Consider the following 19,748-nt stretch of genomic DNA (forward strand, 5'->3'; position numbering starts at 1 on the left):
CAGACAATGGCCTGTGGCTCTGTCCTAGGCCATCTACACCACAGGAGTGCCTTTGCTTCTGGCCGAGGCCATCTTCACCACACCAGGGCCTGTGATTATGGCTGATGCCAACTACACCACACCAGGGCCTGTGCTGCTGGTTGAGGCCAACTACACCACACCAGGGCCTGTGGCTCTGGCTGTGGCCATCTTCACCACACCAGTGCCGTTGCTTCTGGCCGAGGCCATCTTCACCACACCAGGGTCTGTGCTGCTTGTTGAGGCCAACTACACCACACCAGGGCCTGTGGCTCTGGCTGTGGCCATCTTCACCACACCAGGGCCTGTGATTATGGCTGAGGCCAAATACACCACAACAGGGCCTGTGCTGCTGGTTGAGGCCAACTACACCACACCAGGGCCTGTGGCTCTGGCTGTGGCCATCTTCACCACACCAGTGCCGTCGCTTCTGGCCGAGGCCATCTTCACCACACCAGGGTCTGTGCTGCTTGTTGAGGCCAACTACACCACACCAGGGCCTGTGGCTCTGGCTGTGGCCATCTTCACCACACCAGGGCCTGAGCTGCTGGTTAAGGCCAACTACACCACACCAGGGCCTGTGCAGCTGGTTGAGGCCATCTTCACCACACCAGTGCCTTTGCTTCTGGCCGAGGCCATCTTCATCACAAAAGGGCCTGTGATTATGGCTGAGGCCAACTTCACCACACCAGGGCCTGTGCTGCTGGTTGAGGCCAACTACACCACACCAGGGCCTGTGCTGCTTGTTGAGGCCATCTTCACCACACCAGTGCCGTTGCTTCTGGCCGAGGCCATCTTCACCACACCAGGGCCTGTGCTGCTTGTTGAGCCCAAGTTCACCACACCAGGGCCTGTGCTGCATGTTGAGGCCAACTACACCACACCAGGGCCTGTGGCTCTGGCTGTGGCCATCTTCACCACACCAGGGCCTGTTATTATGGCTGAGGCCAAATACACCACAACAGGGCCTGTGCTGCTGGCTGAGGCCAACTACACCACACCAGGGCCTGTGCTGCTTGTTGAGGCCATCTTCACCACACCAGTGCCGTTGCTTCTGGCCGAGGCCATCTTCACCACACCAGGGCCTGTGCTGCTTGTTGAGCCCAACTTCACCACACCAGGGCCTGTGCTGCATGTTGAGGCCAACTACACCACACCAGGGCCTGTGGCTCTGGCTGTGGCCATCTTCACCACACCAGGGCCTGTGATTATGGCTGAGGCCAAATACACCACAACAGGGCCTGTGCTGCTGGCTGAGGCCAACTACACCAGACTAGGGCCTGTGGCACTGGCTGAGGCCATCTGCACCACAACAGTGCTCTTCATCTGGCCGAGGCAACTACACCACACCAGGGCCTGTGCTGCTTGTTGAGCCAAACTACACCACACCAGGGCCTGTGGCACTGGCTGTGGCCATGTACAACACAATAGTGCTATGCTTCTGGCCGAGGCGACTACACCACACCAGGGCCTCTGCTTCTTGCTGAGACCACCTACACCACACCATGGCCTGTGCTGCTGGCTGAAGCCACCTTCACCACACTAAGGCCAGTGCTTCTGGCTGAGCCCACTACTCCACACCAGGTCCTGTGCTTCTTGCTGAGGCAACCTAAACCACAACAGGGCCTGTGCTGCTGTTTGAGGCCAACTACACCGCACCAGGGTCTTTTGGAAGGCCATCTTCGCCGTATACAAAGAGTAAAAACCCAACATCGACATTGTAGACCCTTCATTGCAGACAATGGCCTGTGGCTCTGTCCTAGGCCATCTACACCACAGGAGTGCCTTTGCTTCTGGCCGAGGCCATCTTCACCACACCAGGGCCTGTGATTATGGCTGATGCCAACTACACCACACCAGGGCCTGTGCTGCTGGTTGAGGCCAACTACACCACACCAGGGCATGTGGCTCTGGCTGTGGCCATCTTCACCACACCAGTGCCGTTGCTTCTGGCCGAGGCCATCTTCACCACACCAGGGTCTGTGCTGCTTGTTGAGGCCAACTACACCACACCAGGGCCTGTGGCTCTGGCTGTGGCCATCTTCACCACACCAGGGCCTGTGATTATGGCTGAGGCCAAATACACCACAACAGGGCCTGTGCTGCTGGTTGAGGCCAACTACACCACACCAGGGCCTGTGGCTCTGGCTGTGGCCATCTTCACCACACCAGTGCCGTCGCTTCTGGCCGAGGCCATCTTCACCACACCAGGGTCTGTGCTGCTTGTTGAGGCCAACTACACCACACCAGGGCCTGTGGCTCTGGCTGTGGCCATCTTCACCACACCAGGGCCTGAGCTGCTGGTTAAGGCCAACTACACCACACCAGGGCCTGTGCAGCTGGTTGAGGCCATCTTCACCACACCAGTGCCTTTGCTTCTGGCCGAGGCCATCTTCATCACAAAAGGGCCTGTGATTATGGCTGAGGCCAACTTCACCACACCAGGGCCTGTGCTGCTGGTTGAGGCCAACTACACCACACCAGGGCCTGTGCTGCTTGTTGAGGCCATCTTCACCACACCAGTGCCGTTGCTTCTGGCCGAGGCCATCTTCACCACACCAGGGCCTGTGCTGCTTGTTGAGCCCAAGTTCACCACACCAGGGCCTGTGCTGCATGTTGAGGCCAACTACACCACACCAGGGCCTGTGGCTCTGGCTGTGGCCATCTTCACCACACCAGGGCCTGTTATTATGGCTGAGGCCAAATACACCACAACAGGGCCTGTGCTGCTGGCTGAGGCCAACTACACCACACCAGGGCCTGTGCTGCTTGTTGAGGCCATCTTCACCACACCAGTGCCGTTGCTTCTGGCCGAGGCCATCTTCACCACACCAGGGCCTGTGCTGCTTGTTGAGCCCAACTTCACCACACCAGGGCCTGTGCTGCATGTTGAGGCCAACTACACCACACCAGGGCCTGTGGCTCTGGCTGTGGCCATCTTCACCACACCAGGGCCTGTGATTATGGCTGAGGCCAAATACACCACAACAGGGCCTGTGCTGCTGGCTGAGGCCAACTACACCAGACTAGGGCCTGTGGCACTGGCTGAGGCCATCTGCACCACAACAGTGCTCTTCATCTGGCCGAGGCAACTACACCACACCAGGGCCTGTGCTGCTTGTTGAGCCAAACTACACCACACCAGGGCCTGTGGCACTGGCTGTGGCCATGTACAACACAATAGTGCTATGCTTCTGGCCGAGGCGACTACACCACACCAGGGCCTCTGCTTCTTGCTGAGACCACCTACACCACACCATGGCCTGTGCTGCTGGCTGAAGCCACCTTCACCACACTAAGGCCAGTGCTTCTGGCTGAGCCCACTACTCCACACCAGGTCCTGTGCTTCTTGCTGAGGCAACCTAAACCACAACAGGGCCTGTGCTGCTGTTTGAGGCCAACTACACCGCACCAGGGTCTTTTGGAAGGCCATCTTCGCCGTATACAAAGAGTAAAAACCCAACATCGACATTGTAGACCCTTCATTGCAGACAATGGCCTGTGGCTCTGTCCTAGGCCATCTACACCACAGGAGTGCCTTTGCTTCTGGCCGAGGCCATCTTCACCACACCAGGGCCTGTGATTATGGCTGATGCCAACTACACCACACCAGGGCCTGTGCTGCTGGTTGAGGCCAACTACACCACACCAGGGCCTGTGGCTCTGGCTGTGGCCATCTTCACCACACCAGTGCCGTTGCTTCTGGCCGAGGCCATCTTCACCACACCAGGGTCTGTGCTGCTTGTTGAGGCCAACTACACCACACCAGGGCCTGTGGCTCTGGCTGTGGCCATCTTCACCACACCAGGGCCTGTGATTATGGCTGAGGCCAAATACACCACAACAGGGCCTGTGCTGCTGGTTGAGGCCAACTACACCAGACTAGGGCCTGTGGCACTGGCTGAGGCCATCTGCACCACAACAGTGCTCTTCTTCTGGCCGAGGCAACTACACCACACCAGGGCCTGTGCTGCTTGTTGAGCCCAACTACACCACACCAGGGCCTGTGGCACTGGCTGTGGCCATGTACAACACAATAGTGCTATGCTTCTGGCCGAGGCGACTACACCACACCAGGGCCTGTGATTATGGCTAAGGCCAACTTCACCACACCAGGGCCTGTGCTGCTGGCTGAAGCCACCTTCACCACACCAAGGCCAGTGCTTCTGGCTGAGCCCACTACTCCACACCAGGTCCTGTGCTTCTTGCTGAGGCAACCTAAACCACAACAGGGCCTGTGCTGCTGTTTGAGGCCAACTACACCGCACCAGGGTCTTTTGGAAGGCCATCTTCGCCATATACAAAGAGTAAAAACCCAACATCGACATTGTAGACCCTTCATTGCAGACAATGGCCTGTGGCTCTGTCCTAGGCCATCTACACCACAGGAGTGCCTTTGCTTCTGGCCGAGGCCATCTTCACCACACCAGGGCCTGTGATTATGGCTGATGCCAACTACACCACACCAGGGCCTGTGCTGCTGGTTGAGGCCAACTACACCACACCAGGGCCTGTGGCTCTGGCTGTGGCCATCTTCACCACACCAGTGCCGTTGCTTCTGGCCGAGGCCATCTTCACCACACCAGGGTCTGTGCTGCTTGTTAAGGCCAACTACACCACACCAGGGCCTGTGGCTCTGGCTGTGGCCATCTTCACCACACCAGGGCCTGTGATTATGGCTGAGGCCAAATACACCACAACAGGGCCTGTACTGCTGGTTGAGGCCAACTACACCAGACTAGGGCCTGTGGCACAGGCTGTGGCCATCTGCACCACAACAGTGCTCTTCTTCTGGCCGAGGCAACTACACCACACCAGGGCCTGTGCTGCTTGTTGAGCCCAACTACACCACACCAGGGCCTGTGGCACTGGCTGTGGCCATGTACAACACAATAGTGCTATGCTTCTGGCCGAGGCGACTACACCACACCAGGGCCTCTGCTTCTTGCTGAGACCACCTACACCACACCATGGCCTGTGCTGCTGGCTGAAGCCACCTACACCACACCAAGGCCAGTGCTTCTGGCTGAGCCCACTACTCCACACCAGGTCCTGTGCTTCTTGCTGAGGCAACCTAAACCACAACAGGGCCTGTGCTGCTGTTTGAGGCCAACTACACCGCACCAGGGTCTTTTGGAAGGCCATCTTCGCCGTATACAAAGAGTAAAAAACCCAACATCGACATTGTAGACCCTTCATTGCAGACAATGGCCTGTGGCTCTGTCCTAGGCCATCTACACCACAGGAGTGCCTTTGCTTCTGGCCGAGGCCATCTTCACCACACCAGGGCCTGTGATTATGGCTGATGCCAACTACACCACACCAGGGCCTGTGCTGCTGGTTGAGGCCAACTACACCACACCAGGGCCTGTGGCTCTGGCTGTGGCCATCTTCACCACACCAGTGCCTGTGCAGCTGGTTGAGGCCATCTTCACCACACCAGTGCCTTTGCTTCTGGCCGAGGCCATCTTCATCACAAAAGGGCCTGTGATTATGGCTGAGGCCAACTTCACCACACCAGGGCCTGTGCTGCTGGTTGAGGCCAACTACACCACACCAGGGCCTGTGCTGCTTGTTGAGGCCATCTTCACCACACCAGTGCCGTTGCTTCTGGCCGAGGCCATCTTCACCACACCAGGGCCTGTGCTGCTTGTTGAGCCCAACTTCACCACACCAGGGCCTGTGCTGCATGTTGAGGCCAACTACACCACACCAGGGCCTGTGGCTCTGGCTGTGGCCATCTTCACCACACCATGGCCTGTGATTATGGCTGAGGCCAAATACACCACAACAGGGACTGTGCTGCTGGCTGAGGCCAACTACACCAGACTAGGGCCTGTGGCACTGGCTGAGGCCATCTGCACCACAACAGTGCTCTTCTTCTGGCCGAGGCAACTACACCACACCAGGGCCTGTGCTGCTTGTTGAGCCCAACTACACCACACCAGGGCCTGTGGCACTGGCTGTGGCCATGTACAACACAATAGTGCTATGCTTCTGGCCGAGGCGACTACACCACACCAGGGCCTCTGCTTCTTGCTGAGACAACATACACCACACCATGGCCTGTGCTGCTGGCTGAAGCCACCTTCACCACACCAAGGCCAGTGTTTCTGGCTGAGCCCACTACTCCACACCAGGTCCTGTGCTTCTTGCTGAGGCAACCTAAACCACAACAGGGCCTGTGCTGCTGTTTGAGGCCAACTACACCGCACCAGGGTCTTTTGGAAGGCCATCTTCGCCGTATACAAAGAGTAAAAACCCAACATCGACATTGTAGACCCTTCATTGCAGACAATGGCCTGTGGCTCTGTCCTAGGCCATCTACACCACAGGAGTGCCTTTGCTTCTGGCCGAGGCCATCTTCACCACACCAGGGCCTGTGATTATGGCTGATGCCAACTACACCACACCAGGGCCTGTGCTGCTGGTTGAGGCCAACTACACCACACCAGGGCCTGTGGCTCTGGCTGTGGCCATCTTCACCACACCAGTGCCGTTGCTTCTGGCCGAGGCCATCTTCACCACACCAGGGTCTGTGCTGCTTGTTGAGGCCAACTACACCACACCAGGGCCTGTGGCTCTGGCTGTGGCCATCTTCACCACACCAGGGCCTGTGATTATGGCTGAGGCCAAATACACCACAACAGGGCCTGTGCTGCTGGTTGCGCCCAACTACACCAGACTAGGGCCTGTGGCACTGGCTGAGGCCATCTGCACCACAACAGTGCTCTTCTTCTGGCCGAGGCAACTACACCACACCAGGGCCTGTGCTGCTTGTTGAGCCCAACTACACCACACCAGGGCCTGTGGCACTGGCTGTGGCCATGTACAACACAATAGTGCTATGCTTCTGGCCGAGGCGACTACACCACACCATGGCCTGTGCTTCTTGCTGAGACCACCTACACCACACCATGGCCTGTGCTGCTGGCTGAAGCCACCTTCACCACACCAAGGCCAGTGCTTCTGGCTGAGCCCACTACTCCACACCAGGTCCTGTGCTTCTTGCTGAGGCAAACTAAACCACAACAGGGCCTGTGCTGCTGTTTGAGGCCAACTACACCGCACCAGGGTCTTTTGGAAGGCCATCTTCGCCGTATACAAAGAGTAAAAACCCAACATCGACATTGTAGACCCTTCATTGCAGACAATGGCCTGTGGCTCTGTCCTAGGCCATCTACACCACAGGAGTGCCTTTGCTTCTGGCCGAGGCCATCTTCACCACACCAGCGCCTGTGATTATGGCTGATGCCAACTACACCACACCAGGGCCTGTGCTGCTGGTTGAGGCCAACTACACCACACCAGGTCCTGTGGCTCTGGCTGTGGCCATCTTCACCACACCAGTGCTCTGCTTCTGGCCGAGACGACTACACCACACCAGGCCCTGTGCTGCTGGCTGAGGGCAACTACACCACACCATGGCCTGTGAATATGGCCGAGGCGACTACACCACACCAGGGCCTGTGCTGCTGGTTGAGGCCAACTACACCACACCAGGGCCTGTGATTATTGCTGAGGCGAACTACACCACACCAGGGCCTGAGCTGCTGGTTGAGGCCAACTACACCACACCAGGTCCTGTGCTGCTGGTTGAGGCCAACTACACCACACCAGGCCTGTGCTGCTGGTTGAGGCCATCGTCACCACACCAGTGCCTTTGCTTCTGGCCGAGGCCATCTTCATCACAAAAGGGCCTGTGATTATGGCTAAGCCCAACTTCACCACACCAGGGCACGTGCTGCTGGTTGAGGCCAACTACACCGCACCAGGGCCTTTTGGAATGCCATCTTCGCCGTATACATAGAGTAAAAAACCAACATCGACATTGTAGACCATTCATTGCAGACAATGGCCTGTGGCTCTGTACTAGGCCATCTACACCACAGGAGTGCCTTTGCTCCTGGCCAAGGCCATCTTCACCACACCAGGGCCTGTGATTATGGCTGATGCCAACTTCACCACACCAGGGCCTGTGCTGCTGGTTGAGCCCAACTACACCACACCAGGGCCTGTGCTGCTTGTTGAGGCCATCTTCACCACACCAGTGCCGTTGCTTCTGGCCGAGGCCATCTTCACCACACCAGGGCCTGTGCAGCTTGTTGAGCCCAACTTCACCACACCAGGGCCTGTGGCTCTGGCTGTGGCCATCTTCACCACACCAGTGCCGTTGCTTCTGGCCGAGGCCATCTTCACCACACCAGGGTCTGTGCTGCTTGTTGAGGCCAACTACACCACACCAGGGCCTGTGGCTCTGGCTGTGGCCATCTTCACCACACCAGGGCCTGTGATTATGGCTGAGGCCAAATACACCACAACAGGGCCTGTACTGCTGGTTGAGGCCAACTACACCAGACTAGGGTCTGTGGCACTGGCTGTGGCCATCTGCACCACAACAGTGCTCTTCTTCTGGCCGAGGCAACTACACCACACCAGGGCCTGTGCTGCTTGTTGAGCCCAACTACACCACACCAGGGCCTGTGGCACTGGCTGTGGCCATGTACAACACAATAGTGCTATGCTTCTGGCCGAGGCGACTACACCACACCAGGGCCTCTGCTTCTTGCTGAGACCACCTACACCACACCATGGCCTGTGCTGCTGGCTGAAGCCACCTTCACCACACCAAGGCCAGTGCTTCTGGCTGAGCCCACTACTCCACACCAGGTCCTGTGCTTCTTGCTGAGGCAACCTAAACCACAACAGGGCCTGTGCTGCTGTTTGAGGCCAACTACACCGCACCAGGGTCTTTTGGAAGGCCATCTTCGCCGTATACAAAGAGTAAAAAACCCAACATCGACATTGTAGACCCTTCATTGCAGACAATGGCCTGTGGCTCTGTCCTAGGCCATCTACACCACAGGAGTGCCTTTGCTTCTGGCCGAGGCCATCTTCACCACACCAGGGCCTGTGATTATGGCTGATGCCAACTACACCACACCAGGGCCTGTGCTGCTGGTTGAGGCCAACTACACCACACCAGGGCCTGTGGCTCTGGCTGTGGCCATCTTCACCACACCAGTGCCGTTGCTTCTGGCCGAGGCCATCTTCACCACACCAGGGTCTGTGCTGCTTGTTGAGGCCAACTACACCACACCAGGGCCTGTGGCTCTGGCTGTGGCCATCTTCACCACACCAGGGCCTGTGATTATGGCTGAGGCCAAATACACCACAACAGGGCCTGTGCTGCTGGTTGAGGCCAACTACACCACACCAGGGCCTGTGGCTCTGGCTGTGGCCATCTTCACCACACCAGTGCCGTCGCTTCTGGCCGAGGCCATCTTCACCACACCAGGGTCTGTGCTGCTTGTTGAGGCCAACTACACCACACCAGGGCCTGTGGCTCTGGCTGTGGCCATCTTCACCACACCAGGGCCTGAGCTGCTGGTTAAGGCCAACTACACCACACCAGGGCCTGTGCTGCTGGTTGAGGCCATCTTCACCACACCAGTGCCTTTGCTTCTGGCCGAGGCCATCTTCAGCACAAAAGGGCCTGTGATTATGGCTGAGGCCAACTTCACCACACCAGGGCCTGTGCTGCTGGTTGAGGCCAACTACACCACACCAGGGCCTGTGCTGCTTGTTGAGGCCATCTTCACCACACCAGTGCCGTTGCTTCTGGCCGAGGCCATCTTCACCACACCAGGGCCTGTGCTGCTTGTTGAGCCCAACTTCACCACACCAGGGCCTGTGCTGCATGTTGAGGCCAACTACACCACACCAGGGCCTGTGGCTCTGGCTGTGGCCATCTTCACCACACCATGGCCTGTGATTATGGCTGAGGCCAAATACACCACAACAGGGCCTGTGCTGCTGGCTGAGGCCAACTACACCACACCAGGGCCTGTGGCTCTGGCTGTTGCCATCTTCACCACACCAGTGCCGTTGCTTCTGGCCGAGGCCATCTTCACCACACCAGGGTCTGTGCTGCTTGTTGAGGCCAACTACACCACACCAGGGCCTGTGGCTCTGGCTGTGGCCATCTTCACCACACCAGGGCCTGTGATTATGGCTGAGGCCAAATACACCACAACAGGGCCTGTACTGCTGGTTGAGGCCAACTACACCAGACCAGGGCCTGTGGAACTGGCTGTGGCCATCTGCACCACAACAGTGCTCTTCTTCTGGCCGAGGCAACTACACCACACCAGGGCCTGTGCTGCTTGTTGAGCCCAACTACACCACACCAGGGCCTGTGGCACTGGCTGTGGCCATGTACAACACAATAGTGCTATGCTTCTGGCCGAGGCGACTACACCACACCAGGGCCTCTGCTTCTTGCTGAGACCACCTACACCACACCATGGCCTGTGCTGCTGGCTGAAGCCACCTTCACCACACCAAGGCCAGTGCTTCTGGCTGAGCCCACTACTCCACACCAGGTCCTGTGCTTCTTGCTGAGGCAACCTAAACCACAACAGGGCCTGTGCTGCTGTTTGAGGCCAACTACACCGCACCAGGGTCTTTTGGAAGGCCATCTTCGCCGTATACAAAGAGTAAAAAACCCAACATCGACATTGTAGACCCTTCATTGCAGACAATGGCCTGTGGCTCTGTCCTAGGCCATCTACACCACAGGAGTGCCTTTGCTTCTGGCCGAGGCCATCTTCACCACACCAGGGCCTGTGATTATGGCTGATGCCAACTACACCACACCAGGGCCTGTGCTGCTGGTTGAGGCCAACTACACCACACCAGGGCCTGTGGCTCTGGCTGTGGCCATCTTCACCACACCAGTGCCGTTGCTTCTGGCCGAGGCCATCTTCACCACACCAGGGTCTGTGCTGCTTGTTGAGGCCAACTACACCACACCAGGGCCTGTGGCTCTGGCTGTGGCCATCTTCACCACACCAGGGCCTGTGATTATGGCTGAGGCCAAATACACCACAACAGGGCCTGTGCTGCTGGTTGAGGCCAACTACACCACACCAGGGCCTGTGGCTCTGGCTGTGGCCATCTTCACCACACCAGTGCCGTCGCTTCTGGCCGAGGCCATCTTCACCACACCAGGGTCTGTGCTGCTTGTTGAGGCCAACTACACCACACCAGGGCCTGTGGCTCTGGCTGTGGCCATCTTCACCACACCAGGGCCTGAGCTGCTGGTTAAGGCCAACTACACCACACCAGGGCCTGTGCTGCTGGTTGAGGCCATCTTCACCACACCAGTGCCTTTGCTTCTGGCCGAGGCCATCTTCAGCACAAAAGGGCCTGTGATTATGGCTGAGGCCAACTTCACCACACCAGGGCCTGTGCTGCTGGTTGAGGCCAACTACACCACACCAGGGCCTGTGCTGCTTGTTGAGGCCATCTTCACCACACCAGTGCCGTTGCTTCTGGCCGAGGCCATCTTCACCACACCAGGGCCTGTGCTGCTTGTTGAGCCCAACTTCACCACACCAGGGCCTGTGCTGCATGTTGAGGCCAACTACACCACACCAGGGCCTGTGGCTCTGGCTGTGGCCATCTTCACCACACCATGGCCTGTGATTATGGCTGAGGCCAAATACACCACAACAGGGCCTGTGCTGCTGGCTGAGGCCAACTACACCACACCAGGGCCTGTGGCTCTGGCTGTTGCCATCTTCACCACACCAGTGCCGTTGCTTCTGGCCGAGGCCATCTTCACCACACCAGGGTCTGTGCTGCTTGTTGAGGCCAACTACACCACACCAGGGCCTGTGGCTCTGGCTGTGGCCATCTTCACCACACCAGGGCCTGTGATTATGGCTGAGGCCAAATACACCACAACAGGGCCTGTACTGCTGGTTGAGGCCAACTACACCAGACTAGGGCCTGTGGCACTGGCTGTGGCCATCTGCACCACAACAGTGCTCTTCTTCTGGCCGAGGCAACTACACCACACCAGGGCCTGTGCTGCTTGTTGAGCCCAACTACACCACACCAGGGCCTGTGGCACTGGCTGTGGCCATGTACAACACAATAGTGCTATGCTTCTGGCCGAGGCGACTACACCACACCAGGGCCTCTGCTTCTTGCTGAGACCACCTACACCACACCATGGCCTGTGCTGCTGGCTGAAGCCACCTTCACCACACCAAGGCCAGTGCTTCTGGCTGAGCCCACTACTCCACACCAGGTCCTGTGCTTCTTGCTGAGGCAACCTAAACCTCAACAGGGCCTGTGCTGCTGTTTGAGGCCAACTACACCGCACCAGGGTCTTTTGGAAGGCCATCTTCGCCGTATACAAAGAGTAAAAAACCCAACATCGACATTGTAGACCCTTCATTGCAGACAATGGCCTGTGGCTCTGTCCTAGGCCATCTACACCACAGGAGTGCCTTTGCTTCTGGCCGAGGCCATCTTCACCACACCAGGGCCTGTGATTATGGCTGATGCCAACTACACCACACCAGGGCCTGTGCTGCTGGTTGAGGCCAACTACACCACACCAGGGCCTGTGGCTCTGGCTGTGGCCATCTTCACCACACCAGTGCCGTTGCTTCTGGCCGAGGCCATCTTCACCACACCAGGGTCTGTGCTGCTTGTTGAGGCCAACTACACCACACCAGGGCCTGTGGCTCTGGCTGTGGCCATCTTCACCACACCAGGGCCTGTGATTATGGCTGAGGCCAAATACACCACAACAGGGCCTGTGCTGCTGGTTGAGGCCAACTACACCACACCAGGGCCTGTGGCTCTGGCTGTGGCCATCTTCACCACACCAGTGCCGTCGCTTCTGGCCGAGGCCATCTTCACCACACCAGGGTCTGTGCTGCTTGTTGAGGCCAACTACACCACACCAGGGCCTGTGGCTCTGGCTGTGGCCATCTTCACCACACCAGGGCCTGAGCTGCTGGTTAAGGCCAACTACACCACACCAGGGCCTGTGCTGCTGGTTGAGGCCATCTTCACCACACCAGTGCCTTTGCTTCTGGCCGAGGCCATCTTCATCACAAAAGGGCCTGTGATTATGGCTGAGGCCAACTTCACCACACCAGGGCCTGTGCTGCTGGTTGAGGCCAACTACACCACACCAGGGCCTGTGCTGCTTGTTGAGGCCATCTTCACCACACCAGTGCCGTTGCTTCTGGCCGAGGCCATCTTCACCACACCAGGGCCTGTGCTGCTTGTTGAGCCCAACTTCACCACACCAGGGCCTGTGCTGCATGTTGAGGCCAACTACACCACACCAGGGCCTGTGGCTCTGGCTGTGGCCATCTTCACCACACCATGGCCTGTGATTATGGCTGAGGCCAAATACACCACAACAGGGCCTGTGCTGCTGGCTGAGGCCAACTACACCAGACTAGGGCCTGTGGCACTGGCTGAGGCCATCTGCACCACAACAGTGCTCTTCTTCTGGCCGAGGCAACTACACCACACCAGGGCCTGTGCTGCTTGTTGAGCCCAACTACACCACACCAGGGCCTGTGGCACTGGCTGTGGCCATGTACAACACAATAGTGCTATGCTTCTGGCCGAGGCGACTACACCACACCAGGGCCTCTGCTTCTTGCTGAGACCACCTACACCACACCATGGCCTGTGCTGCTGGCTGAAGCCACCTTCACCACACCAAGGCCAGTGTTTCTGGCTGAGCCCACTACTCCACACCAGGTCCTGTGCTTCTTGCTGAGGCAACCTAAACCACAACAGGGCCTGTGCTGCTGTTTGAGGCCAACTACACCGCACCAGGGTCTTTTGGAAGGCCATCTTCGCCGTATACAAAGAGTAAAAACCCAACATCGACATTGTAGACCCTTCATTGCAGACAATGGCCTGTGGCTCTGTCCTAGGCCATCTACACCACAGGAGGGCCTTTGCTTCTGGCCGAGGCCATCTTCACCACACCAGGGCCTGTGATTATGGCTGATGCCAACTACACCACACCAGGGCCTGTGCTGCTGGTTGAGGCCAACTACACCACACCAGGGCCTGTGGCTCTGGCTGTGGCCATCTTCACCACACCAGTGCCGTTGCTTCTGGCCGAGGCCATCTTCACCACACCAGGGTCTGTGCTGCTTGTTGAGGCCAACTACACCACACCAGGGCCTGTGGCTCTGGCTGTGGCCATCTTCACCACACCAGGGCCTGTGATTATGGCTGAGGCCAAATACACCACAACAGGGCCTGTGCTGCTGGTTGCGCCCAACTACACCAGACTAGGGCCTGTGGCACTGGCTGAGGCCATCTGCACCACAACAGTGCTCTTCTTCTGGCCGAGGCAACTACACCACACCAGGGCCTGTGCTGCTTGTTGAGCCCAACTACACCACACCAGGGCCTGTGGCACTGGCTGTGGCCATGTACAACACAATAGTGCTATGCTTCTGGCCGAGGCGACTACACCACACCATGGCCTGTGCTTCTTGCTGAGACCACCTACACCACACCATGGCCTGTGCTGCTGGCTGAAGCCACCTTCACCACACCAAGGCCAGTGCTTCTGGCTGAGCCCACTACTCCACACCAGGTCCTGTGCTTCTTGCTGAGGCAAACTAAACCACAACAGGGCCTGTGCTGCTGTTTGAGGCCAACTACACCGCACCAGGGTCTTTTGGAAGGCCATCTTCGCCGTATACAAAGAGTAAAAACCCAACATCGACATTGTAGACCCTTCATTGCAGACAATGGCCTGTGGCTCTGTCCTAGGCCATCTACACCACAGGAGTGCCTTTGCTTCTGGCCGAGGCCATCTTCACCACACCAGCGCCTGTGATTATGGCTGATGCCAACTACACCACACCAGGGCCTGTGCTGCTGGTTGAGGCCAACTACACCACACCAGGTCCTGTGGCTCTGGCTGTGGCCATCTTCACCACACCAGTGCTCTGCTTCTGGCCGAGACGACTACACCACACCAGGCCCTGTGCTGCTGGCTGAGGGCAACTACACCACACCATGGCCTGTGAATATGGCCGAGGCGACTACACCACACCAGGGCCTGTGCTGCTGGTTGAGGCCAACTACACTACACCAGGGCCTGTGATTATTGCTGAGGCGAACTACACCACACCAGTGCCTTTGCTTCTGGCCGAGGCCATCTTCAGCACAAAAGGGCCTGTGATTATGGCCGAGGCCATCTTCACCACACCAGGGTCTGTGCTGCTTGTTGAGGCCAACTACACCACACCAGGGCCTGTGGCTCTGGCTGTGGCCATCTTCACCACACCAGGGCCTGAGCTGCTGGTTAAGGCCAACTACACCACACCAGGGCCTGTGCTGCTGGTTGAGGCCATCTTCACCACACCAGTGCCTTTGCTTCTGGCCGAGGCCATCTTCATCACAAAAGGGCCTGTGATTATGGCTGAGGCCAACTTCACCACACCAGGGCCTGTGCTGCTGGTTGAGGCCAACTACACCACACCAGGGCCTGTGCTGCTTGTTGAGGCCATCTTCACCACACCAGTGCCGTTGCTTCTGGCCGAGGCCATCTTCACCACACCAGGGCCTGTGCTGCTTGTTGAGCCCAACTTCACCACACCAGGGCCTGTGCTGCATGTTGAGGCCAACTACACCACACCAGGGCCTGTGGCTCTGGCTGTGGCCATCTTCACCACACCATGGCCTGTGATTATGGCTGAGGCCAAATACACCACAACAGGGCCTGTGCTGCTGGCTGAGGCCAACTACACCAGACTAGGGCCTGTGGCACTGGCTGAGGCCATCTGCACCACAACAGTGCTCTTCTTCTGGCCGAGGCAACTACACCACACCAGGGCCTGTGCTGCTTGTTGAGCCCAACTACACCACACCAGGGCCTGTGGCACTGGCTGTGGCCATGTACAACACAATAGTGCTATGCTTCTGGCCGAGGCGACTACACCACACCAGGGCCTCTGCTTCTTGCTGAGACCACCTACACCACACCATGGCCTGTGCTGCTGGCTGAAGCCACCTTCACCACACCAAGGCCAGTGTTTCTGGCTGAGCCCACTACTCCACACCAGGTCCTGTGCTTCTTGCTGAGGCAACCTAAACCACAACAGGGCCTGTGCTGCTGTTTGAGGCCAACTACACCGCACCAGGGTCTTTTGGAAGGCCATCTTCGCCGTATACAAAGAGTAAAAACCCAACATCGACATTGTAGACCCTTCATTGCAGACAATGGCCTGTGGCTCTGTCCTAGGCCATCTACACCACAGGAGTGCCTTTGCTTCTGGCCGAGGCCATCTTCACCACACCAGGGCCTGTGATTATGGCTGATGCCAACTACACCACACCAGGGCCTGTGCTGCTGGTTGAGGCCAACTACACCACACCAGGGCCTGTGGCTCTGGCTGTGGCCATCTTCACCACACCAGTGCCGTTGCTTCTGGCCGAGGCCATCTTCACCACACCAGGGTCTGTGCTGCTTGTTGAGGCCAACTACACCACACCAGGGCCTGTGGCTCTGGCTGTGGCCATCTTCACCACACCAGGGCCTGTGATTATGGCTGAGGCCAAATACACCACAACAGGGCCTGTGCTGCTGGTTGCGCCCAACTACACCAGACTAGGGCCTGTGGCACTGGCTGAGGCCATCTGCACCACAACAGTGCTCTTCTTCTGGCCGAGGCAACTACACCACACCAGGGCCTGTGCTGCTTGTTGAGCCCAACTACACCACACCAGGGCCTGTGGCACTGGCTGTGGCCATGTACAACACAATAGTGCTATGCTTCTGGCCGAGGCGACTACACCACACCATGGCCTGTGCTTCTTGCTGAGACCACCTACACCACACCATGGCCTGTGCTGCTGGCTGAAGCCACCTTCACCACACCAAGGCCAGTGCTTCTGGCTGAGCCCACTACTCCACACCAGGTCCTGTGCTTCTTGCTGAGGCAAACTAAACCACAACAGGGCCTGTGCTGCTGTTTGAGGCCAACTACACCGCACCAGGGTCTTTTGGAAGGCCATCTTCGCCGTATACAAAGAGTAAAAACCCAACATCGACATTGTAGACCCTTCATTGCAGACAATGGCCTGTGGCTCTGTCCTAGGCCATCTACACCACAGGAGTGCCTTTGCTTCTGGCCGAGGCCATCTTCACCACACCAGCGCCTGTGATTATGGCTGATGCCAACTACACCACACCAGGGCCTGTGCTGCTGGTTGAGGCCAACTACACCACACCAGGTCCTGTGGCTCTGGCTGTGGCCATCTTCACCACACCAGTGCTCTGCTTCTGGCCGAGACGACTACACCACACCAGGCCCTGTGCTGCTGGCTGAGGGCAACTACACCACACCATGGCCTGTGAATATGGCCGAGGCGACTACACCACACCAGGGCCTGTGCTGCTGGTTGAGGCCAACTACACCACACCAGGGCCTGTGATTATTGCTGAGGCGAACTACACCACACCAGGGCCTGAGCTGCTGGTTGAGGCCAACTACACCACACCAGGTCCTGTGCTGCTGGTTGAGGCCAACTACACCACACCAGGCCTGTGCTGCTGGTTGAGGCCATCGTCACCACACCAGTGTCTTTGCTTCTGGCCGAGGCCATCTTCATCACAAAAGGGCCTGTGATTATGGCTAAGCCCAACTTCACGACACCAGGGCACGTGCTGCTGGTTGAGGCCAACTACACCGCACCAGGGCCTTTTGGAATGCCATCTTCGCCGTATACATAGAGTAAAAAACCAACATCGACATTGTAGACCATTCATTGCAGACAATGGCCTGTGGCTCTGTACTAGGCCATCTACACCACAGGAGTGCCTTTGCTCCTGGCCAAGGCCATCTTCACCACACCAGGGCCTGTGATTATGGCTGAGGCCAACTTCACCACACCAGGGCCTGTGCTGCTGGTTGAGGCCAACTACACCACACCAGGGCCTGTGCTGCTTGTTGAGGCCATCTTCACCACACCAGTGCCGTTGCTTCTGGCCGAGGCCATCTTCACCACACCAGGGCCTGTGCTGCTTGTTGAGCCCAACTTCACCACACCAGGGCCTGTGGCTCTGGCTGTGGCCATCTTCACCACACCAGTGCCGTTGCTTCTGGCCGAGGCCATCTTCACCACACCAGGGTCTGTGCTGCTTGTTGAGGCCAACTACACCACACCAGGGCCTGTGGCTCTGGCTGTGGCCATCTTCACCACACCAGGGCCTGTGATTATGGCTGAGGCCAAATACACCACAACAGGGCCTGTACTGCTGGTTGAGGCCATCTTCACCACACCAGTGCCTTTGCTTCTGGCCGAGGCCATCTTCATCACAAAAGGGCCTGTGATTATGGCTGAGGCCAACTTCACCACACCAGGGCCTGTGCTGCTGGTTGAGGCCAACTACACCACACCAGGGCCTGTGCTGCTTGTTGAGGCCATCTTCACCACACCAGTGCCGTTGCTTCTGGCCGAGGCCATCTTCACCACACCAGGGCCTGTGCTGCTTGTTGAGCCCAACTTCACCACACCAGGGCCTGTGCTGCATGTTGAGGCCAACTACACCACACCAGGGCCTGTGGCTCTGGCTGTGGCCATCTTCACCACACCATGGCCTGTGATTATGGCTGAGGCCAAATACACCACAACAGGGCCTGTGCTGCTGGCTGAGGCCAACTACACCAGACTAGGGCCTGTGGCACTGGCTGAGGCCATCTGCACCACAACAGTGCTCTTCTTCTGGCCGAGGCAACTACACCACACCAGGGCCTGTGCTGCTTGTTGAGCCCAACTACACCACACCAGGGCCTGTGGCACTGGCTGTGGCCATGTACAACACAATAGTGCTATGCTTCTGGCCGAGGCGACTACACCACACCAGGGCCTCTGCTTCTTGCTGAGACCACCTACACCACACCATGGCCTGTGCTGCTGGCTGAAGCCACCTTCACCACACCAAGGCCAGTGCTTCTGGCTGAGCCCACTACTCCACACCAGGTCCTGTGCTTCTTGCTGAGGCAACCTAAACCACAACAGGGCCTGTGCTGCTGTTTGAGGCCAACTACACCGCACCAGGGTCTTTTGGAAGGCCATCTTCGCCGTATACAAAGAGTAAAAAACCCAACATCGACATTGTAGACCCTTCATTGCAGACAATGGCCTGTGGCTCTGTCCTAGGCCATCTACACCACAGGAGTGCCTTTGCTTCTGGCCGAGGCCATCTTCACCACACCAGGGCCTGTGATTATGGCTGATGCCAACTACACCACACCAGGGCCTGTGCTGCAGGTTGAGGCCAACTACACCACACCAGGGCCTGTGGCTCTGGCTGTGGCCATCTTCACCACACCAGTGCCGTTGCTTCTGGCCGAGGCCATCTTCACCACACCAGGGTCTGTGCTGCTTGTTGAGGCCAACTACACCACACCAGGGCCTGTGGCTCTGGCTGTGGCCATCTTCACCACACCAGGGCCTGTGATTATGGCTGAGGCCAAATACACCACAACAGGGCCTGTGCTGCTGGTTGAGGCCAACTACACCACACCAGGGCCTGTGGCTCTGGCTGTGGCCATCTTCACCACACCAGTGCCGTCGCTTCTGGCCGAGGCCATCTTCACCACACCAGGGTCTGTGCTGCTTGTTGAGGCCAACTACACCACACCAGGGCCTGTGGCTCTGGCTGTGGCCATCTTCACCACACCAGGGCCTGAGCTGCTGGTTAAGGCCAACTACACCACACCAGGGCCTGTGCTGCTGGTTGAGGCCATCTTCACCACACCAGTGCCTTTGCTTCTGGCCGAGGCCATCTTCATCACAAAAGGGCCTGTGATTATGGCTGAGGCCAACTTCACCACACCAGGGCCTGTGCTGCTGGTTGAGGCCAACTACACCAC

This window comes from Pelmatolapia mariae, linkage group LG7, assembly GCF_036321145.2.
Source record: "Pelmatolapia mariae isolate MD_Pm_ZW linkage group LG7, Pm_UMD_F_2, whole genome shotgun sequence".
Taxonomy (NCBI): Eukaryota; Metazoa; Chordata; class Actinopteri; order Cichliformes; family Cichlidae; genus Pelmatolapia; species Pelmatolapia mariae.